Raw genomic sequence first — 24,286 nt, 5'->3', positions numbered from 1 at the left:
GCTACTCCACGTTCAAGGTCAGGAGGGGCGGCCCTGAGAAGATACACCTCATTCAAGGTAAGGAGCAGCGGCTGCGCTTTGCTGGAGCAGCCGTGAAGAGATATCCCACATCCAAGGTAAGAGAAACCCAAGTAAGACGGTAGGTGTTGCAAGAGGGCATCAGAGGGCAGACACACTGAAACCATAATCACAGAAAACTAGCCAATCTGATCACAGGACCACAGTCCTGTCTGACTCAATGAAACTAAGCCATGCCGTGTGGGGCCACCCAAGACGGTCGGGTCATGGTGGAGAGGTCGGACAGATTGTGGTCCGCTGGACAAGGTAATGGAAAACCACTTCAGAATTCTTGCCTTGAGAACCCCATGAACAGTAGGAAAAGGCAAATTGATAGGATACTGAAAGAGGAACTCCCCAGGTTGGTAGCTGCCCAATATGCTAATGGAGATCAGTGGAGAAATCACTCCAGAAAGAATGAAGGCATGGAGCCAAAGCAAAAACAATACCCAGTTGTGGATGTGACTGGTGATAGAAGCAAGGTCCGATGCTGTAAAGAGCAATACTGCATAGGAACCTGGAATGTTAGGTCCATGAATCAAGGCAAATTGGAAGTGGTCAAACAGGAGATGGCAAGAGTAAATGTCAACATTCTAGGAATCAGCAAACTAAAATGGAATGGAATGGAATGGGTAAATTTAGCTCAGATGACCATTATATCTACTACTGTGGGCAGGAATCCCTTAGAAGAAATGGAGTAGCCATCATGGTCAACAAAAGAGTCTGAAATGCAGTACTTGGATGCAATCTCAAAAACGACAGAATGATCTCTGTTCATTTCCAAGGCAAACCATTCAATATCACGGTAATCCAAGCCTATGCCCCAACCAGTAATGCTGAAGAAGCTGAAGTTGAATGGTTCTATGAAGACTTACAAGACCTTTTAGAACTAACACCCAAAAAAGATGTCCTTCTCATTATAGAGTACTGGAATGCAAAAGTAGGAAGTCAAGAAACACCTGGAGTAACAGGCAACTTTGGCCTTGGAGTACAGAATGAAGCAGGGCAAAGGCTAATAGAGTTTTGCCAAGAGAACGCACTGGTCATAGCAAACACCCTCTTCCAACAACACAAGAGAAGACTCTACACATGGACATCACCAGATGGTCAACACCGAAATCAGACTGATTATATTCTTTGCAGCCAAAGATGGAGAATCTCTATACAGTCAGCAAAAACAAGACCGGGAGCTGACTGTGGCTCAGATCATGAACTCCTTATTGCCAAATTCAGACTTAAGTTGAAGAAAGTAGGGAAAACCACTAGACCACTCAGGTATGAACTAAATCAAATCCCTTATGACTATACAGTGGAAGTGAGAAATAGATTTAAGGGAGTAGATCTGATAGACAGAGAGCCTGATGAACTATGGACAGAGGTTCGTGACATTGTACAGGAGACAGGGATCAAGACCATCCCCATGGAAAAGAAATGCAAAAAGGCAAAATGGTTGTCTGAGAAGGCCTTACAAATAGCTGTGAAAAGAAGAGAAGTGAAAAGCAAAGGAGAAAAGGAAAGATATTCCCATCTGAATGCAGAGTTCCAAAGAATAGCCAGGAGAGATAAGAAAAGCCTTCCTCAGCGATCATTGCAAAGAAATAGAGGAAAACAACAGAATAGGAAAGACTAGAGATCTCTTCAAGAAAATTAGAGATACCAAGGGAACATTTCACACAAAGATGGGTTCGATAAAGGACAGAAATGGTATGGACCTAACAGAAGCAGAAGATATTAAGAAGAGGTGGCAAGAATACACAGAAGAACTGTACAAAAAAGATCTTCACGACCCAGATAATCACAATGGTGTGATCACTCACCTAGAGCCAGACATCCTGGAATGTGAAGTCAGGTGGGCCTTAGAAAGCATCACTATGAACAAAGCTAGTGGAGGTGATGGAATTCCAGTTAAGCTATTTCAAATCCTGAAAGATGATGCTGTAGAAGTGCTGCACTCATAATGCCAGCAAATTTGGAAAATTCAGCAGTGGCCACAAGACTGGAAAAGGTCAGTTTTCATTCCAATCCCTAAGAAAGGCAATGCCGAAGAATGCTCAAACTACTGCACAATTGCACTCATCTCACAGGCTAGTAAAGTAATGCTCAAAATTCTCCAAGCCAGGCTTCAGCAATACTTGATCCATGAACTTCCAGATGTTCAAGGCAGAGGAACCAGAGATCACATTGCCAACACCCGCTGGATCATCGAAAAAGCAAGAGAGTTCCAGAAAAACATCTATTTCTGCTTTATTGACTATGCCAAAGCCTTTGACTGCGTGTATCACAATAAACTGGGGAAAATTCGGAAAGAGATGGGAATACCAGACCACCTGACCTGCCTCTTGAGAAACCTGTATGCAGGTCAGGAAGCAACAGTTAGAACTGGACATGGAACAACATACTGGTTCCAAATAGGAAAAGGAGTATGTCAAGGCTGTATATTGTCACCCTGCTTATTTAACTTATATGCAGAGTACATCATGAGAAACACTGGGCTGGAAGAAGCACAAGCTGGAATCAAGATTGCCGGGAGAAATATCAATAACCTCAGATATGCAGATGACACCACCCTTATGGCAGAAAGTGAAGATGAACTAAAAAGCCTCTTGATGGAAGTGAAACAGGAGAGTGAAAAAGTTGGCTTAAAGCTCAACATTCAGAAAACTAAGATCATGGCATCTGGTCCCATCACTTCATGAAAAATAGATGGGGAGACAGTGGAAACAGTGTCAGACTTTATTTTTTTGGGCTCCAAAATCACTGAAGATGGTGACTGCAGCCACGAAATTAAAAGATGCTTACTCCTTAGAAGGAAAGTTATGACCAACCTAGATAGCATATTAAAAAGCAGAGACATTACTTTGCCAACAAAGGTCTGTCTGGTCAAGGTATGGTTTTTCCAGTGGTCATGTATGGATGTGAGAGTTGGACTGTGAGGAAAGCTGAGCACCGAAAAGTTGATGCTTTTGAACTGTGGTGTTGGAGAAGACTCTTGAGAGTCCCTTGGACTGCAAGGAAATCCAACCAGTCCATCCTGAAGGAGATCATTCCTGGGTGTTCACTGGAAGGACTGATGCTGAAGCTGAAACTCCAATACTCTGACCACCTCATGTGAAGATTTGATTCATTGGAAAAGACCCTGATGCAGGGAGGGATTGGGGGCAGGAGTAGAAGGGGAAGACAGAGCATGAGATGGCTGGATAGCATCACCAACTCGACGGGCATGAGTTTGAGTGATGGACAGGGAGTTGGTGATGGACAGGGAGGCCTGGCGTGCTGCGATTCATGGGGTCGCAAAGAGTCGGACACGACTGAGCTGAACTGAATCACGAATTCATTTCTCCCCAAGTAAATTTTAACCTCCATGTGGGCCATTAGTTATTTTCATTAATATCAAATGCTTAGAAAAGTGCAAAGCACATCAGTCAATAAATCTTAATTGATTAAAGTGCTATCAAAATATTGCAGACCTAAAAAAGGAGGAAAAGCAGAAGAGTATACATTGCTATTCTGAAAGCACCTAACAATTTGCTAAAAAGAGGGAAAAAAACCTTGTCCAGAAATTAATTCCTGGACATCAAAATGTTCATTAAAATGTTCTAAACAAACCTCAATGGAGCATTATGACATTAAAGATTCTTATTCCCCATGTAATTTGTTTTTAGTTTTCTGTAAGTTGAGAAGGATACAAAATAAGTCTTAATTCACATATTTTAAATATAAAGAAACTTTATGAAAAAATGGAAAGTCCAGAATTAAGGTACAATATTTTAACATCATGGGAAAAAAAGACAAAACAAATAACAACAACAAACTAAGTGGGGGGTTGGCAAGGAAGTAGTCAGAGGAGCACCACATATAAATTACAGTAAAGAAAGGGGACCTGTGTGTGTCAACACAGGTAAAACTTGAAAATCAAACTGAATAGAAAAAGGAGAACTGTAAAAAAAAAAAAAATGAACAGATTTTCCAAATGGGGATTCAATGCTATTACACCATTTTAATATGGTAAAATATTGACATTTCTAAAATCTGGATTGTAGGTACAAAGATTTTTATTATAGTCTTTATTCTTCTCAGTGTGAATAGTTTCATAATTAAAATACAAAATATGTTAGCAAAAGGGATATATACATAGACATACATGTGTACTCGAGAGAGAAACTGCAACTTTGCCTACAGGAACAAAGACTGTAAAGGATGGAACACTAGCATGGGAACTTTTCATTATCATCTGTGTAATTTTTATTGTGAAGATGCATTACTTTTTCATTCATGTTTGATGAGCCAGATTTTTTTAAATAAAATAATTAAAACATTAAAATTTAACCACAGTTTGATGGAAAAGCTTGGGAATGCCAATGCTCCCACCAGGAACAATCAGAAAGCCTGAAAAAACAAAAGAGGGTGGGACTAATGGAGAGAGCAGCATGGAAATATATCTACTACTGTATGGAAGTTAGATAGCCGGTGGGAATTTGCTGTCCGATCAAATCCGGTGCTCTGTGACAACCTAGAGGGGTGGGGTAGGGTGGGACGCAGGAGGGAGGTTGCAGAGGAAGATGACATGCGTGCAGCTGTGGCCAATTCATGCTGGTGCATGGCAGAGGCCAACCAGTACTGTAACTATCCTCTGATTACATTCTTTAAATAACATTTTTTAAGATAAATAGATTTAAAGGTACTGGAGAGCTAGCAGACCATCAAGAATCAAAGAGTTTGGAGCCTAGAGAGAAGAAAACCACACAGAAGTAAACCAACACTCTACAAATTGTAACCTTTTGGACATCCCTACACTAGGAAAAACACTGAGAACCTGGGCAGGCAGCTGCTGCTGAGACCTAGAGAATCCAACAAAGCCTTTGGCAATGTTATCAGCCTGTAGAGATAAAAATGTAAATTTGTGGCAGCCCATGTAGCCAGGACTTGGGGACCCAAAAGAGAATAAAACAAATAAAGAATAAAGAGAATAAAATAAATTAAAAGACAAGAGAATAAAAATAAAGAATAAAAGTATAAAAAATAAAAATAAGAATAAAAATATACCTTCTGGATTTAAAAAAAAAGACATGAAAAGAAAGCTATCTCAAATTACTTTACCTACTTTAATACAAATTCTGAAGTAAAGTCTTAAGAAGAATGAGAGAAGGAGTTTTATAGGCAGGAATTTATATGTGGAAAAGTCAGATAAATAAACAGAGGCCAAGTCCTGGTAAGAGGGGAGATGAACTTCAACATCAAGTTTTAAAAGAATTACTATCAACATGTTAAGCTTAGCTAAAAAGCAAAAGAGAATATAAATATTAGTTGTGCACATTTCTTTGCTATGCTTGCTATTGTTCCATTCTTCTCTTGTAGTTATTTGAACGCTGTAGAAGAAACTAAACCACGTTTCAGGATTAATGAGAATTTCATCATCAATTTTCAGGGTAAACTAGTATTAGGAGAGTGAAATCACTTTAAAAGGCTACCCTTTGAAGTACTGTATCTTATTTACTCACATTTTTGTTACAAGGGTATTTCACTTGCTTTAGAGATTTAGCTAATGATATTTAGACCATTCTTTTTTTTTTAGAATATCTATTTAAAGGACATATCAAGAAGACAAAGACGGAAAAAGTGGGATAAAAAATTATTTCTAGAATCTCAGCACTCCTTTAGACTGGCCAATGATGTAGAAGCTTATATTATCTTTCATGTCACAATAAAGTAAATTTTTCCTACGTAGGTATATGATGCATAAGTTACTTTTTTAATGATTATTTTGGGTTTAAGGTAGAAAATTACACTTAACGTGAATAATTAGTAAATCAGACAGATGAAGTGGTAGAAAGATTCACATTAAAACCAATATTTAAAAGCAACTAGAGAAGGAAGAAATGAAGAACCCCATGGTTAGCAGAAGGAAAGGAATCTTAAAAATTAGGGCAGAAATAAATGCAAAAGAAACTAAAGAGACCATAGCAAAAATCAACAAACCTAAAAGCTGGTTTTTTGAAAAAATAAACAAAATTGACAAACCATTAGCAAGACTCATTAAGAAACAAAGGGAGAAGAACCAAATTAACAAAATTAGAAATGAAAATGGAGAGATCACAACAGACAACACTGAAATACAAAGGATCATATGAGACTACTACCAGCAGCTCTATGCCAATAAAATGGACAGCTTGGAAGAAATGGACAAATTCTTAGGAAAGTATAACTTTCCAAAACTGAACCAGGAAGAAATAGATGATCTTAACAAACCCATCACAAGCAAGGAAATCGAACCTATAATCAGAAATCTTCCAGCAAACAAAAGCCCAGGACCAGACGGCTTCACAGCTGAATTCTACCAAAAATTTAGAGAAGAGCTAACACCTATCTTACTCAAACTCTTCCAGAAAATTGCAGAAGAAGGTAAACTTCCAAACTCATTCTATGAGGCCACCATCACCCTAATTCCAAAACCAGACAAAGATGCCACAAAAAAAGAAAACTACAGGCCAATATCACTGATGAACATAGATGCAAAAATCCTTAACAAAATCCTAGCAAACAGAATCCAACAACATATTAAAAAAATCATACACCATGACCAAGTGGGCTTTATCCCAGGAATGCAAGGATTCTTTAATATCTGCAAATCAATGTAATACACCACATTAACAAATTGAAAGATAAAAACCATATGATTATCTCAATAGATGCAGAGACAGCCTTTGACAAAATTCAACACCCATTTATGATTGAAACTCTCCAGAAAGCAGGAATAGAAGGAACATACCTCAACATAATAAAAGCTATATATGACAAACCCACAGCAAGCATCACCCTCAATGGTGAAAAATTGAAAGCATTTCCCCTAAAATCAGGAGCAAGACAAGGGTGCCCACTCTCACCACTACTATTTAACATAGTTTTGGAAGTTTTGGCCACAGCAATCAGAGCAGAAAAAGAAGTAAAAGGAATCCAGATAGGAAAAGAAGAAGTGAAACTCTTGCTGTTTGCAGATGACATGATCCTCTACATAGAAAACCCTAAAGACTCTACCAGAAAATTACTAGAGCTAATCAACAAATATAGTAAAGTTGCAGGATATAAAATTAACACACAGAAATCCCTTGCATTCCTATACAGAAAGAGAAATTACAAAACAATACCATTCACCATTGCAACAAAAAGAGTAAAATACTTAGGAGTATATCTACCTAAAGAAACAAAAGACCTATACATAGAAAACTATAAAACACTGATGAAAGAAATCAAAGAGGACACAAACAGATGGAGAAACATACCGTGTTCATGGATTGGAAGAATCAATATTGTCAAAATGGCTATTCTACCCAAAGCAATCTATAGATTCAATGCAATCCCTATCAAGCTACCAATGGTATTTTTCACAGAACTAGACCAAAGAATTTCACAATTTGTATGGAAATACAAAAAACCTCGAATAGCCAAAGTAATCTCGAGAAAGAAAAATGGAACTGGAGGAATCAACCTGCCTGACTTCAGGCTCTACTACAAAGCCACAGTCATCAAGACAGTATGGTACTGGCACAAAGACAGAAATATAGATCAATGGAACAGAATAGAAAGCCCAGAGATAAATCCACGAACTTATGGACACCTTATCTTCGACAAAGGAGGCAAGTATATACAATGGAAAAAAGACAACCTCTTTAACAAGTGGTGCTGGAAAACTGGTCAACCACTTGTAAAAGAATGAAACTAGAACATTTTCTAACACCATGCACAAAAATAAACTCAAAATGGATTAAAGATATAAATGTAAGACCAGAAACTATAAAACTCCTAGAGGAGAACATAGGCAAAACCCTCTCCGACATAAATCACAGCACGCTCCTCTGTGACCCACCTCCCAGAATATTGGAAATAAAAGCAAAACTAAACAAATGGGACCTAATGAAACTTAAAAGCTTTTGCACTACAAAGGAAACTATAAGCAAGGTGAAAAGACAGCCCTCAGATTGGGATAAAATAATAGCAAACGAAGCAACAGACAAAGGACTAATCTCAAAAATATACAAGCAACTCCTGCAGCTCAATTCCAGAAAAATAAATGACCCAATCAAAAAATGGGCCAAAGAACTAAACAGACATTTCTCCAAAGAAGACATACAGATGGCTAACAAACACATGAAAAGATGCTCAACATCACTCATTATTAGAGAAATGCAAATCAAAACCACAATGAGGTACCATTACACGCCAGTCAGGATGGCTGCTATCCAAAAGTCTACAAGCAATAAATGCTGGAGAGGGTGTGGAGAAAAGGGAACCCTCTTACACTGTTGGTGGGAATACAAACTAGTACAGCTTCTATGGAGAACAGTGTGGAGATTCCTTAAAAAACTGGAAATAGAACTGCCATATGACCCAGCAATCCCACTTCTGGGCATACACACCAAGGAAACCAGATCTGAAAGAGACACGTGCACCCCAATGTTCATCACAGCACCGTTTATAATAGCCAGGACATGGAAGCAACCTAGATGCACATCAGCAGATGAATGGATAAGGACGCTGTGGTACATATACACCATGGAATATTATTCAGCCATTAAAAAGAACCCATTTGAATCAGTTCTAATGAGATGGATGAAATTGGAGCCCATTATACAGAGTGAAGTAAGCCAGAAAGATAAAGAACATTACAGTACACTAACACATATATATGGAATTTAGAAAGATGGTAATGATAACCCTATATGCAAAACAGAAAAAGAGACACAGATGTACAGAACAGACTTTTGGACTCTGTGGGAGAAGGTGAGGGTGGGATGTTTCGAGAGAACAGCATCGAAACATGTATATCATCTAGGGTGAAACAGATCACCAGCCCAGGTTGGATGCATGAGACAAGTGCTCGGGCCTGGTACACTGGGAAGACTCAGGGGGATTGGGTAGAGAGGGAGGTGGGAAGGGGGATCGGGATGGGGAATACATGTAACAGCCAATGCATAAGACATAAGAGACACTGGTTCAATCCCTGGGTTGGGAACATCCTCTGGAGAAGGAAATGGCCACCTACTCCAGTATTCTTGCCTGGAGAATCCTATGGACAGAGGAGCTGGTGGGCTACAGTCCATGAGGTCACAAAATGTTTAACAGGACTAAAGAAAATTCAGCAAGAGATGTTAACACCAGACCACTTGACCTGCTTCCTGAGAAATCTGGATGCAGGTCAAGAAGCAACAACAGACAGGTTACAAATCTGGAAAGGATTTGTACTTTCCAGAGGAAAGGAAAGTACTTCAAGGCTATATATGGGTCATGCTGCTTATTTAACTTATATGCAGAGTACATCATGAGAAATGCTGGGCTGGATGAAGCACAAGCTGGGGTAAAGATTGTCAGGAGAAATATCAATAACCTCAGATATGCAGATATCACCACCCTTATGGCTGCTGCTGCTGCTGCTAAGTCACTTCAGTCATGTCCGACTCTGTGCGACACCACAGACAGCAGCTCACCAGGCTCCCCTGTCCCTGGGATTCTCCAGGCAAGAACACTGGACTGGGTTGCCATTTCCTTCTCCAATGCATGCAAGTGAAAAGTGAAAATGAAGTCGCTCAGTCATGTCCGACTCTTCACGATCCCATGGACTGCAGCCTGCCATGCTCTTCCGTCCATGGGATTTTCCAGGCAAGAGTACTGGAGTGGGTTGCCATTGCCTTCTCTGCCACCCTTATGGCACAAAGGGAGAACTACAGAGCCTCTCGATAAAAGTGAAAGAGGAGAGTGAAAAAGTTGGCTTAAAACTCAACATACAGAAAACTAAGATCATGGCATCTGGTCCCATCACTTCATGGCAAATAGATGGGGAAACAAAGGAAACAGTGAGAGACTTTATTTTGGGGGGCTCCAAATCACTGCAGATGGTGACTACAGCCATGAAATTAAAAGATGCTTGCTCCTTGGAAGAACGAGTTATGACCAACCCAGAGAGCATATTAAAAAGCAGAGACTTTACTTTGCCAACAAAGGTCCGTCTAGTCAGAGCTATGGTTTTCCAGTAGTCATGTATGGATGTGAGAGTTGGACTGTGAAGAAAACTGAGCACCCAAGAATTGATGCTTTTGAACTGTGATGTTAGAGAAGAGTCTTGAGAGTCCCTTGGACTGCAAGGAGATCCAACCAGTCCATCCTAAAGGAAATCAGTCCTGAATATTCATTGGAAGGACTGATGCTGAAGCTGAAGCATCAATACTTTGGCCACCTGATGCAAAGAACTGACTCATTGGAAAAGACCCTGATGCTGGGAAAGACTGAAGGCAGGAGAAGGGGATGACAGAGGATGAGATGGTTGGATGGCATCACTAACTCAATGGACATGAGTTTGAGTAAGCTCCAGGAGTTGGAGATGGACAGGGAGGCCTGGCATGCTGCAGTCCATGGGGTCGCAAAGAGTTGGACATGACTGAGAGACTGAACTGAAAGTGCCTTACACACACACACACACACACATAGACAGATATAATTTTTAATAATAATAAACAGTACAGAGGGGCATAATGACAACCAGTAAATCCCTGCCCCACCGTTTTCAACTCTCAGCTTGCCAGTATAGAAATGAACCCCTCCCTGTGTCTGCTCTGATCAAGCCGTCTCCCTTAATTGTTCCAAACTGTGTCACGTCTTTGGTTGCTGCACGCTGCAAGCGTGCTTTCTTTTACAGTTTGAAATGCTTCCTTTTCCTAAAGTTTCCACCACAATAGGGGTGAAGAAATGAGGCCTTCCAGGGTTTCCTTAGCTCCTCATCAATCCATATATTACTGAAAACTCATTTCACTTCATTTGAGGTCTACTTGCTCTTCTAATTTGGAGGACTGGCCTCCCCTTCGGCTCATCCCTGTACAATTTATCATTCCATGAGGTTTTAGACACATTTCCCATTTTTAAACAATGCACCCTGTACTCCTCCTTTTGTAAAGTTTGTGCCAGTTTTTGTTTTATAGATAAAACAGCTTCTCAGATACTTCTGAGGATTTCAAGATTTTAATATTTTTAGTCCTTTGCTACTCCTTCAACTATTTATTTCCTCATAAGTTAATTTTTTATTTTATCTTGGGGCTTTTTTGGTCATGCTGCAGGCTTTCGACAAATGGTGCTTTTCAGCCAGACAAGTTTGCAGGCAGGATGGGTGAGCCAATGGATGAGAATCAGCCCTTCTGTCGGGCCCCCAGCTGGCACAAAGCTAGCAGCGACTCCCGGGCAGGTGCTGAGCTTCAGAGCAGGGCAAGGTCACGGTCAGCTCCCGGCCGAGGGGAAGGAGACAGGCAACACGCGCTTGAGCCTCCTGCAGAAGAGCATCTCCCTGGTAAAGCTGCTGATCTAAGATGACTGTTATTTTCAACGTCCTGTGTATCTTCTTCATACCAAGAATTGATAAAATATTTCTTATTCATTTATTTCTTTATTTTGTTATGGTCTGACTATACTACTATGTTATTAATAAACAGATACATATGATATCTAAATGATATAATATAGGACACATTCTAATTGGAGGATTAGAATTCTAACTCTAATTCTAATTGATAAAGACTTGGCTTATACTCTTTATAAGCATATGTGATAACCTTAAAACTAGGGACACTCTTCAAATGATAATTCTACCTATGACGTATATAATTAATATAATATTTCATTAACATTATTATCTATATTATTATATTATATAATTAATTTTGACTTACAAAATCCTAATTTTGCTTTGTTTTTGCTCTCCTACACACACACAGAAGCAGGCTGCCATAGTGAATCATAATTACTTGATTCAGAGGGTAGAAGCTTCTAGTTCATGACTATTACACTAGTGCTATGTTATTGTCATTGTTTAGTCACTAAGTCGTGTACTGACTCTTTAACCCCATGAACTATAGCATGCCAAACTTCTCTGTCCTTCACTATCTCCCTGAGTTTGCTCAAATTCATGTTCATGGAGTCAGTGATGCCATCCAACCACCTCATTCTTAATCGCCCCTTCCCCACCTGCCCTGATCTTTTCCAGCATCAGGGTCTTTTCCAATGAGTCAGCTCTTCACATCAGGTGGCGAAAGTATTGGAGCTTCAGCTTCAACATCAGTCCTTCTGATGAATATTCAGGGTTGATTTCCTTTAGGATTGACCACTAGTGCTATATGGAGAAGGAAATGGCAACGTACTCCAGTATTCTTGCCTGGAGAATCCCATGGACAGAAGAGCCTAGTGGGTGACAGTCCATGGGGTCGCAGAGTCAGACACGACTGAAGCAGCTTAGCACACGCGAGTGCTATATAAGTTGGGCTTCCCAGGTGGCGCTAGTGGTAAAGGACCTGCCTGCTAATGCAGGAAATGCAGGAGATATGGGGTCAACCCCCGGGTCAGGAAGGTCCCCTGGAGGAGGACATGGCAACCCACTCCAGTATTCTTGCCTGGAGAATCCCATGGACATAGGAGCCTGGTGGGCCACAGTCCATGGGGTTGCAGAGAGTCGGACATGCCTGAAGCAACTTAGCATGCTATATAAGTTGTCAAAAACAACTCCAGTGAAGTCACTCAATCACATCCCTACTACCCATATTTCAAACAAATTTATTTTGGTCAAGAGAAAAGTCCTTTCTTATTCAATGCGAATCCTTGCTAACTGCACATGAAGTCCAAGAAGGCGCCCACCCGAGTCGGTCAGCCAGGTTTTGACTCAAATAACCCCACTCCCAGCTCAGGGAAAGCACATCTTTCTGGTGTGGGACAAAACATGCTGCCCACCAAAACCTGCTCTTCACTTTGCCCAAGCAGTTGTCAATGTTTCCCAGATCACTGGCCTTTTCACTTCATACATTCATCCTAGAGCCTCCTACATGTATAACGGTTTCCGCCACCATCTTTATGCTGATGACTCCGATATCTTCCTAACCAACTCTCATCTCTATGTTGAGATCCAAATCCCTATTTCTAACTAATTCCTGTATCTTCAAATGCAAGTTGAGCTTAGTAGCCTTCAGCCTCATCTCTCACGCCAGCTCTCCTCTCTTTCTATAAGCCAGAATGGCATGAGCATCTCCCCAGTCAGCCAGGCTAAGAGACTGTGCCCCTTCCCAGTCAAGCCCTGCTGAGTTTATCTCCTTCATGCTTCCTGTCTTTCTGCACCCCTGTATCTCCTCTATGAGCCACTCAAAGGTATACAGCATCTGGTTCATTATTTGTAAAACAATAGGAGAGGCATTCATTTGGTATATGACACTAATGTATACAAAAAAGACAAATTTTCTAAGTACCTAATCTATTGTGTTAAGCATTCAAACTCAGTGAAAAATTCTTTCCTACAAGTTAATAAAAAACATAAGAGACTTACTTAAATGGTGTAAACAAAAATGATAAAGTAGCTTCCTTTTTCTGAGTCATTTTTACCTGGGAACCAAGCATGAAAATATTTTATATTAGAAAAGAGAAAAAAATGAACTAATTTCATTTTGAAATACAAACATCCATGAAAATGGTTCTTCAGCGGTAGAAATAAATGGAATTTTGTGTTACTATCCTACTTCATAAATATTTAAAGAAAATGTTAATACTATATAGTACCATTATAATAAAGCTGAGAATGAAGCATATGAAGCCTGCAAAAAAAAAAAAGTCATAGAATTAAGCTATACTTTTTAACTCTTAGGAAACAAAATAAGCTATGCTGCATTAACACTATTATGAATAACAAAGTTTCAGTTAAATGGTCATTTCTTTGCATTGTTAATGCAAATAATAATATACACAGAATGACATGAAATGTTGCAATCTCTAAAACTACTTCTACAAGGCAAATTCCATCAACAGAGACTTTATAAGCATATGTGGTACTCTAACAGTTAGGGACACTTCTCAGTGCTAATTCTACACCCTCAAACTGATTCATGAAAACTGCACCTCAGAAATGTGGAACTGCAGGATGCTAGTCAGGTACAGACAATTTAAAGATAATACATTACAAAAATCATTTCTTCAAATGCAAAATCAAGTATTTTCACAAGATATATTCAGTTTTAAAATTGGAATCATGTCCATATTTGTGTGTGGTCTTGTTTTACCTTGAACTGTTCAAGAATCTGTACTGCATTTGTAAACATGCTCCCTGCTTTGAAGAGATCAGAGGTATTAAGCATGTCCACAGGAATGATTCCCTGTAAATAATAAACACTGGTTTAATATTAGTACCAACAAAGCTCAGGTTATTCTTATAAAACAAAACAGACTTACAAGGGAAGCAATAGAGATAAGACATGGACACATAAATTATTGGAATAATTTAAAAATCTTTTTTTAAATCATAACTGAAAAATGTTCTATTACTTTCTCACAAAATAGATATAATAAAATAAATAAAGCAAAAGAGATGAATTAAGTCCAATAAAACCTAACATTTATCAAAAGATTACTATATGGCAGGCAGTGAACTAAATGCTCTGCACACACAAAAAGCTACTATGGTGGGCCACAGCGAGCACACTGAAAAAAAAAAAAGAAAGACATAAGAAAAATAGGAGTATGCTATTAAGGTTTAGTTGCTAAATTGTGCCCAGCTCTTGTGACTCCATGGACTGTAGCCCACCAGGCTCCTCTGTCTTTGGGATTTTCCAGGCAATACTAGAGTGGTTTGCCATTTCCTTCTCCAGGGGATCTTCTCCACCCAGGGATTGAACCTGGGTTCTCCTGCACTGAAGGCAGGTTCTTTACCAACTGAGCTGCCAGGGAAGCTCCACACTATTATACTATACTTAAAAGTGAGGATGTTTTGTGAAACTTTCATTTCAGTTATAGACATACACACACATTTATGACAGGGGTCAGATGACTCAGGGTTCCGAGGCAGATGATATTATTTTTTTAAACTTTGACTTGAAGGGCTAGAAAGAATGGCTGATGGGAATGGATTCTGTTTGTCTTGTAGTTTTTCAGCATCCAGTTCCCATCTTAAAAACATTTCCACTGGAAGCTGAGATATTAGATGGAGCATAGTGAGTCTAATGAGGTCCCCTGACTTCCCATAATGAAGGGTAGACAAGTAATCCAGGCTGGACCACTCAAATGCTAATAAACATTGGAATCTGAAGCTTCAGGGTCAAGGAACAGACAGTACAAGAGGCACAGTGCGAGTCGGTGACCCTGCAGACTGGCTCTGCCATGGAACCGCAGTGAGTTTCTTTGTCCTGAGTCTCTGGAGCACTGATTTAGCAAACCAGCAATATCTTTGTCATAAATTTTCTTTAAATGGATTCAGAAACACATAAAAAGTAAATTTTACTGTACGATAATTTTTCTTTTATTCTGAGAGTTGATAAGAAAATTGTACTCTTTACCACTGAATTAAGAGGGTAGGGAACTCCAATAAGAGCTGCTATCAACGGTGCAACATCAGCCTGCAAACAGAAGAAGTTAAATCTAAGACGGTGACAGATCAACAAGGACATTAAAGTAATTTAATTTGTATAACTGGATTTTGAAAGATAACCACGATATCCATTTTAATCCATTATCATCAAATATTTATTCAATACACAGTAGATACTGATCTCTAAAAAAATGTCATTTGCTAGAGGTACAGGAACTCAAGAAAACCTCAATTTGAAACCACTAGGAGCCCCCAAAGTAAAATATATAAAACAAAAAAGTTACTTATTCTACAAGCTAAGAGCTTGACCACCTAATGTAACAGTTTTGGGGTATTATGACAAGGATGCTTACTAGACAGAAAATAAACAGCAAAAGTAGACTTCAACGAGATTTATATATATACACATATATATATTAACTAAAGAAAGAATACAGCAGAAGGAGGTTGGTTGGCCAGCCAGTGAAGTCTAGAAAAAGACATCAAGCAGGATAAGAGTCTCTTTAGACACAAGTCCGCAAGCACGGCTTTGGAGAGCCCCCTCCAGGTCAAGTATCCAGAAGAGCAGGCCACGCTTCTGGTCTCCATGGCCTCACCTCCCCATCTGTCCTCGGGCTGCTCTAACTTGTTCTGACTCTTTATCATCCTCTAGGCTGTGCTCACTGCAGAACTAATAACCTCCATTTTCTACATCTAATTGATTGCTTTTGTATTAGTCCTGATAATGTTTCAGGCAGTCAAGTGCTTGGCTGTCAGAATGCCCAATTTCAAACACTTCACTTGTGATCTCTGAGACCTTGGGCAGATTATTTCAACTCTCCAATGCTTCAGTTTTCCTTGTCAGTTAAAAAATAAATAAAAGTTTCTCCCTTACAGAATTACGACACGATCGAATGAGAAAATTTATAATGTACTGGTGTGTAATAGTCCTGCACTAACCAGCTGCTGCAGACGCTGCTGTGATTATAATGATGTGACCACTTGGCACTGTGCAGACCACTCCCTCTGGATCTCTGTAACCCCACCGTTAGAGTGTCTCCAATCTCTACTTTCTCAGTTCAGCTCATTCAGTCAGTCGTGTCTGACTTTTTGCGACCCCATGGACTGCAGCATGCCAGGCCTCCTTGTCCATCACCAACTTCCAGGGTTTACTCAAACTCATGTCCATCAAGCTGGTGATGTCAACCAATCATCTCATCCTCTGTTGTCCCCTTCCCCTGCCCTCAATCTTTCCCAGTATCAGGGTCTTTTCCAATGAGTCAGCTCTTCTTATCAGGTGGCCAGAGTACTGGAGCTTCAGCTTCAGCATCAGTCCTTCCAGTGAACATTGAGAGCTGATTTCTCAAGCCCTCATTTGAAGTTGGAGTTTTGTCCCAGGCTCTCAGTCTGTCTTACTTTCACCATCTACGCCCTCTTTACCAAACCCCATCTCACAGAAAACTGACAATATCCCTGGCCGCCTGATTGCATCCTCTCCTTCCCCAGCCTCCACTGCTGGCCTCTTAACAATTCTCCAACATAGAGAAGATCCGGCCGTAAAACCTCAGATCGTATCACTCTCCAGGCTTCAAACACCAGGAGGGCTTCCCCAAACTTAAGGATAAACTCCACAGGCCCACGAGGCCCTGAGTGTCCAGTGTCTGCCTCCCATTAAACCATGGTGTCTGTGCTCTGTTCAGCTGCCTTCTTGAGGATCCTTTGAAATGCCATGTACCCGCTCCCAGACTTCTGGGCACAAGCTGCTCCTCGAACTGAGAAGCTCCCTGCCTCCTGCGCTGGCCTGGCAACTTCTACTCAGGCTTCAGTCTCGGCTCAAGCCTCAGTTTCTCAGAAAACCTTTGCTGACCACACAGCCCACCAGACAGATCTGCTTTATACCCTCATGGCTTCCCAGGTCTCTTCTGCTGTACTTATCACTGCTATAATTTTACATTTATTTGTATGATAAGTAAAGATAAATGTAAAATTTATCTTATTCCTAAACTATAAGCTTCCTAGGGGAGGGACTGTGTCTCCTTTTTATTCACCATTACAGCTGTCTCATGAAGTTTAATGTTAATATTTCAATGTTGAATGTTAGTGTTAATGTTTGCACAGTGCTTAAACATACTGCAGACACATAACAATGCTGGCAGAAGGAATGAATACAGAATTCTCATCTAACGTAGATCTGAAGCAGTATTCAGAGAGTAATAGCATTCAGTTTTTGATCATGATAGTCTGGCTATAAATAATACATGCTCTTATTTTATGAACTTCAAGATATTCCCATCCCCCTGACAGTGATTTTTATTGCAAATTAATAGACTGCTATCTGATTCTATACATTTTCATTTGCTTGGGTAATAAGCATTCATCTGGAGAGATGAGACCATTCTTAATATGCTGAGAAAGAAAAGGTTTCTGTGAGCACACAGCTGAAAATGAGACCCCGGAGCTTGGTTTATCCTCCACAGTAAGGAAAGCCAGCTTCTGAGGTGAACATGTGAGGTAACCTGGAGGAAGTGCAAGATATTCCTGCCATTCTGGAGGACACACACCAATGACACCATGCCTTTCACTTGAAGACAGCTGTCTACATAGCATATCCTCAACAAGAAAATTCTGTGCTTCCTATTTACAGGTGATGCTACTTGGTCTAACTCTACTAGATTGGATAGGCATTTTCCTGTAATGTACGTTTTCCTACAATGTAAGGATTCCTATAATGTAAGGTTTCTAATCTATATACTCTTGTCACTTTTTTCCCCACTGCATGTGTAAAAGTTTGGGGGTAGAATTAAAGATAAAACTTGCATTAATAAAGAAGAAACAGTAACTGACACACTAACAGGAAGGAAACCCATAGTGGGGTTTTATTAGATCCGTGCTGAAAGCAACTGAGCAAGGCAACCATGACAAGAAAGTCACACAAGTGTAACAGGCACGCACATTTCAATTTGCACAATAATTCTGTAATCAGCCAGTGTTATTTGGAGGAAGTCGTCTTCTTTCAGTTTTATTTGAGGCTGCTTTATTTTGCCCAAAGAAAGACTACTTAGGGTGAAAATATTCACACAAGCAGGATTTCTCTTAGTAACTGAAATATTTTAGAAAAACCTTTTATCATCTTTAATACAATTTTCTTTCCCAGATTTTTTTGTTCTAAACTTCTTATAGGAGAGAAAATTAAATTTGAACATGATTAAATATAATGAATACCTGATTATTATCTTGTCTCTTCCAGTTCTCCAAATTTCATTCTGAAAGATACAAATAAACATAAGTGCTGATGTTAAGAATTAAAAAAAAAAGAAGTTATTTGATTATTGCAGGTGGTCAATGAAAAAGAAAATATTGGGACAGTCGATTTTAAGCCAAGTATGGACCATGAGGGTGCTAAAAAGGCAGAGTGGCAAACTTTTTTAAACTAGAATTTTAAAAGAGTAACTCAATAATATATATTTGATATTTTCTGTAATAGTTTATCAAACTTCCAAAATGCTCAGTAGGAGATAATTGTTTCAAAACATCAAAAGGCTAAGGAAGGAAAGATGGAAGTAAAGGGCACAATGATAACAACCGCCACATGACTGCAGTGACAGTCCTGCTCCAGGGAGTCACTACGGCGGCCGACCGTCCGTTAGTCACTCTAAGCTTTTCTTTTTTTTGTAATGGCAGCTGCTTGCAAAATACATGAAATTTTTTAGCTCTGATGCTCCTACCACCACTAATCCCAAATGTGAAAGTAGTATGTGCTTAGCAGCTCAGTCATGTCCGACTCTTTGTAACCCCATGGACTGCAGTCCGCCAGGATTCTCTGTCCATGAGGATTCTCCAGGCAAGGATACTGGAGTGGGTTGAAATCAGCTGCCAAAATAAAGTTCTGTTTCCTAAGTACAAACATCCCATTTAACCTAGCTTCTACTTAGACCCAATCTAATCCATTTAACAGGCAACCGTGGCAAAGAACCTGCCTGCCAAGCAGGAAACACGGGTTTGATCCCTGGGTCAGGAAGATCTCTTGGAGAAGGAAATGGCAACCCACTCCAGTCTTCTTGTCTGGGAAACCCCATGGACAGAGGAGCCTGGCGGGCTACAGTCCACAGGGTCACAAAGAGTCAGGCACGACTGAGTGACTAAACAAAAGCAATCTATTTAACACGGAGTATAGGAATACAAAATGATGCAGCTGCTTAGGAAAACAGTTTGGCAGTTTGCAAAAATAAAACATAAGGAACATATGACCTGTTATTACTCACTTAGGAATCTACCCAAGAGAAATAAAAACACATATCCACACAAAAAATTTTATACAAAGGTTCACTGCATCATTGTAATAATAGCCCAAATGTGGAAACAACCCAAATGTCCATAAGATGATTGAACAAAATAGGGTATATACATACAATAGAGAGAGGAGTAAGGAGTGACTGCTAATGGATAAGGGTTTTTTGTGGAGTGGGGGAGAGCAATGAAATTGCACAGTAGAGGCAATATCGTGTGAATATGCTAAAAAAAAATTCAATTACACACTTTTAAAACATGAATTTTATAGTAGGAGAATTATATGCCCAAAGAATTCAAAAAAAGGAAGAATATGTAAGAAAACTTTATTATACAAACCCAAAAGTCTTCTAGTAGAAACACCTAATACACCTGTGAGTTCACATCCCTGGAGAAGGTTTTAAAAAAGTTTCCAGGCCTTACCCAGACTCATGGAATCGAAATATCTAATGATAAGGCCTAGAAATCTGTAATTTAGAAAAAATCTGTATTCTTAACAAGTACTTTGAATGAGTTGACACGACTAATCCAGAGAAGGACACTTGGGGGAAATTTATTTTGTCCAATTAGTAAAAGCTCTGAAATTCTAAAAAGACCCTTACTTTACAAGAGAACCAGAGCTCCAAGGAAAAAGAAATTCCTTTTTATCATGGATTGAGAAACAAGGAGGCTTGCGCAACAGAGAAGGCCTTCAAAACTATTAGAGACAGGGCAAAATCTGTTCAGTTTTGAAATGTAAATTGTGACATAAATGTGGCTTATCTGATTGATAGTCTTTGCAGGTAAGATCTAAGCCAAGGGTTTAACCTGAGTCCTAGAGTAATAAAGTTTGTGAAAAAAGAACAGTACACTTGAACTTTCATAAGGCAAATAATAATGTGTATTTTAAGCTGAATATCATAAATGAAATGATATAAACTATACAAAAGCAATACACAGAAATAGTAATGTCACAAATAACAAAAGGAAAGCTATAATTTGAGAAGTCATTTTTTAAAATTAAACTTTGATTTTAAAATGTCACATTCATAAAAACAATAAAGGTAAGCATTCCTACCTTGCAAATATGAGTCATCAAATTTCTGAGCTGACACTTTTTGGGGAAGCCTGATTCCAGCTCCCCGAGCGATAAAAGGAGTACAAGTCTCTAAAGGATGACCGGCTCCACGGGAGCCTACAAATAAGGCACAAAGAGCAACGTGAGTATATAAAGATGAACCTATACCTGATTAACCTATACCTAAATATTTTTTAATACTTAGTTCTAAAGAGTTGACCCATAAAGAGCTAATTTCTGCCACCACACTCCCAAAAGATTGCATCTCTATTTAACAATTAGTTTTAAAATATTCTCAAGGCAAGTCAGAGCATCAACAACAAACAGGCAAAAAGAAAAACCGGAACATCTGTGGAGTGACTCTGGCTGAAAGAAGATTAAGAATCATGACGACTAAGGCTTGGAGGGTGATGCCACCAGAGTGGCACCAAAGGCAGAAACCACAGGGAAGGCTCCTCTGGGGAGTAACCGCCAGGTTTGGGGTGGGCAGTCAAGGCCAGCTCTGCTCTGAAGAGGATAGCAGGGTCTCGGTCTGCTTTTCTTCCCGGCCACTCTGGCTGGTGTAGCCAAAACCCCATTATAAAGTGGGACCCACTCATCAGAATTCTACACTGTGATCTGGAGACCCAAGTCTCAGCTTTGCCTTGATTTGCTCTCTGGGCACACACTGTGTCTGCCTTGGGAGTCTGGCAGAGGGGACAGTCTCCTCTAGTGGGACAAGGTCAGTAGCCCTAGGTCCCGCGGCAACACCACCTTAAACTCACGCGCTATGCCACATCACATACAGTTACTTATAGGTAGATGAATGTGGGTTTGGGGAGTTCTCTGTCTGTGTGTGTGTGTGTGGGTGGGTGTGCACACATGCACACACTCAGCTGTGTCCGACTCTGCAACCCTGTGGACTGTAGCCCTCCAGGCTCTGTCCACGGAACTTTCCCGGCAAGTACACTGGAGTGGGTTGCCATTTCCTACTCCAGGGGATCTTCCCAACCCAGGGACCGAACCCGTGTCTCCTGTCTCCTGCACTGGCAGGCGGGTTCTTTAGCAAATGTGCCACCTGGGAAGTCAAATGAGAATATATTCCTTTCATAGAAGAAAGATTATATAAGATTAGTCTTTTTTACGCTAACATTTTATGCGTACTATTATGTGCTAGACACTTTGCATATACTAAGACATCTAATCCTCTTCAATACCCTAAAATATTTGCAAGCTACATTGACCACTACTTTAATCATAAAGTATGTATCACTTAGAGACAGACTAACCCCAGTCTGTCATTCCATGGTCAGTGGTAAAGATAAATGCTGTTTTCCCATCATTTCCATAAAAATTAACAGTAGACTCAATTTCTTTCAATTCCTTATCAACTAATTTAATATTGTCTGAATATTTTGTTTAAGAAGAGCAAATTAAATTATATTAATTACATTAATTTGGCAAAATCAAATTTATTCAACACGAATTTATGATAAAGTCAATAACTCCTAAAATACTTTTAGATTTCAACCTTAATGTTTTTCAATCAGAGCTCTGTAGATTGTTAAAAACAACTTTTCCTCTCTTAAAGAAGTAAAGCAATCTGAAATCATTTTAAAAAATATTTTTTTAAAAAAAGTATTGATTAGCAAATAGATTTTCATGAATGCTTTTTAAGTCTCAAATGCAACAATGATGACTTTTAAATTCAAGTCTCTAATAATGTAAACTATTTTGCTCTTGTCACATTTATCAAGCAAGTTAAGTATCACTGTTTCAACTATAGAATATTTTCATTCTTTAGTGTGTTTGTGATATAATACATTTTGAACAAACTATATTTAAGCTTTCCATACAATTGAACAAGGGAGTGATTTAGTATAAGTTTTATTACTTAAGACAATGCATTGCGTTAAAGAAGAGAAGCATGAGGTATTCATTACTGGACGTTAATAGACTTTACTGTTAGTTAGACTAATCTAAATCTAATCCAAAATGAAAAATAAAAGTATAATATGAATTCTTCCTATCTTATGCTTTGCAAAAGTGAGAAAAACAGTTGCTGCTTTATATAAGGAGTGCTACTGAAATATAGAATACAAAACTTTATATATTATCTGCTAGATATAGCACTAATTAAATGGAACGTAAAGAACAGCTAGTTACATCTTTTTGTGATATAAATACTAGCATCATAAAAATGCTTTTTGTTTCAAAATTTATTAAAATCCTTCTAAAGTATAATCTTTTTCTCTCTGCTTTGATAAATGAGTAATATGGAATACATGTACAGAACATATTTTACTTATATTAATGTGTAGTGTGGTCACAGCACATGTGATTTTAGCCACAATATCATACTACATATCATGTAAATTAGAATGTATTCTACTTCAGAGTTATTCAAAAGATAAGTTCTGTTGTGATCATCACAAAGAAAACATTACAGTACTTTAAAAGTTCAAACAGAATAGGTATTTCCCTCAAAACCATGAAATTAAACACAGCGTTAAAATTACCTTGATGATGGTCGATCTGTCTATTCCTAATAAATGTAAGAAGAAAACTATTTTGTGTTCATTTACTTTAGAAAACAAAGATTGGTTGTTTCTGGCAGCATGAAAGAATTCCTATATGTAACAAATCAGTAAAAAATTTTTAGTTCATTAATTTTATTTAAAAAGTACTTCCAATGAAAACATTTAATTAAACTTATACAGAACTAACAAATTAAATTGTCCTATTTTGTTTAAATTTGTCCTCAGGACCTACCAACACAAAGTACTTGTCAGTTCAGGCATCTATATTCAAAAAAACAAGTGAGATATTTTCCGTGTTATAATTAGGCTGAAAAAAGATGATAGAAAGGGGATCTCAATTTCATGAAGTTCTAATAATACTGGAGAACTATTTTGACATGAGCCAACAATAAAATAGCACTAATGGCAACAATTTAGGAATGCTTTATGAGTTTAAAATGTTTTCCTGCTTCTTGTCCCGTGTTAGCACCCAAGTTCAACCATAATCTCTCACTCGGAACATTGTAAATAGCCTATTTCTACCGTCCCAAGACTCAAATCTGTGCTTCACAAGGTATGATAGAAAAATGTCCACATAATGAATGGAAATACAGATGAAAAATGATTAATTTCACAATGATAAGCTGGTTTCATAAAGCCCTCTAAGAAAAGGATTCATCCTGTACTTACATACACATGAACATATAAGCAAGTACCTATGGAAAGTACTTTTAAGTCACCTGATTACCAAGATATATAATTATTATTCACATAAATGTCTTTAACTATATAAGATGTTAATTTTAACAAGGTATTTAACTTTCCAATAAAAGTCTGAAGTATTCCTTCAACTAACTCTTCATTATTACAAACATTAAAAACATATACATGGTGCCATTAGAGTAACTACCTATTTCCGAATAGAAGAAAAAAAAAGGAATACATATGAAATTAAATATAAATAAATATAAATTAAATATAAATATACATAATCATCCTTAAAAGCATAAAATGACCCCCTAGCTTTCACATACATTC

The 24,286-nt window shown here is 38.7% G+C and overlaps 1 long non-coding RNA gene across 14 annotated transcripts in view; it reads right to left on the bottom strand.

Annotated features, from left to right (window-relative positions):
• LOC133069927 (uncharacterized) overlaps positions 1-24,286 on the bottom strand; it is a 48,271-nt gene that overhangs the window by 8,804 nt on the left and 15,181 nt on the right. For 7 of the 14 annotated variants that reach the window (XR_009696016.1, XR_009696017.1, XR_009696021.1 and 4 more), the window contains 5 exons: positions 20,751-20,867; positions 18,629-18,669; positions 15,396-15,455; positions 14,127-14,219; positions 13,400-13,455 (listed from right to left, as the gene is read on the bottom strand). This is a non-coding gene — a long non-coding RNA (uncharacterized LOC133069927). The other 7 variants (XR_009696025.1, XR_009696024.1, XR_009696015.1 and 4 more) reach the window with 7 other exon arrangements.

The sequence above is a fragment of the Dama dama genome, chromosome 15 (genome assembly GCF_033118175.1).
Source record: "Dama dama isolate Ldn47 chromosome 15, ASM3311817v1, whole genome shotgun sequence".
In the NCBI taxonomy this organism is placed as follows: Eukaryota; Metazoa; Chordata; class Mammalia; order Artiodactyla; family Cervidae; genus Dama; species Dama dama.
This window is presented reverse-complemented; position numbering and strand designations above follow the sequence as displayed.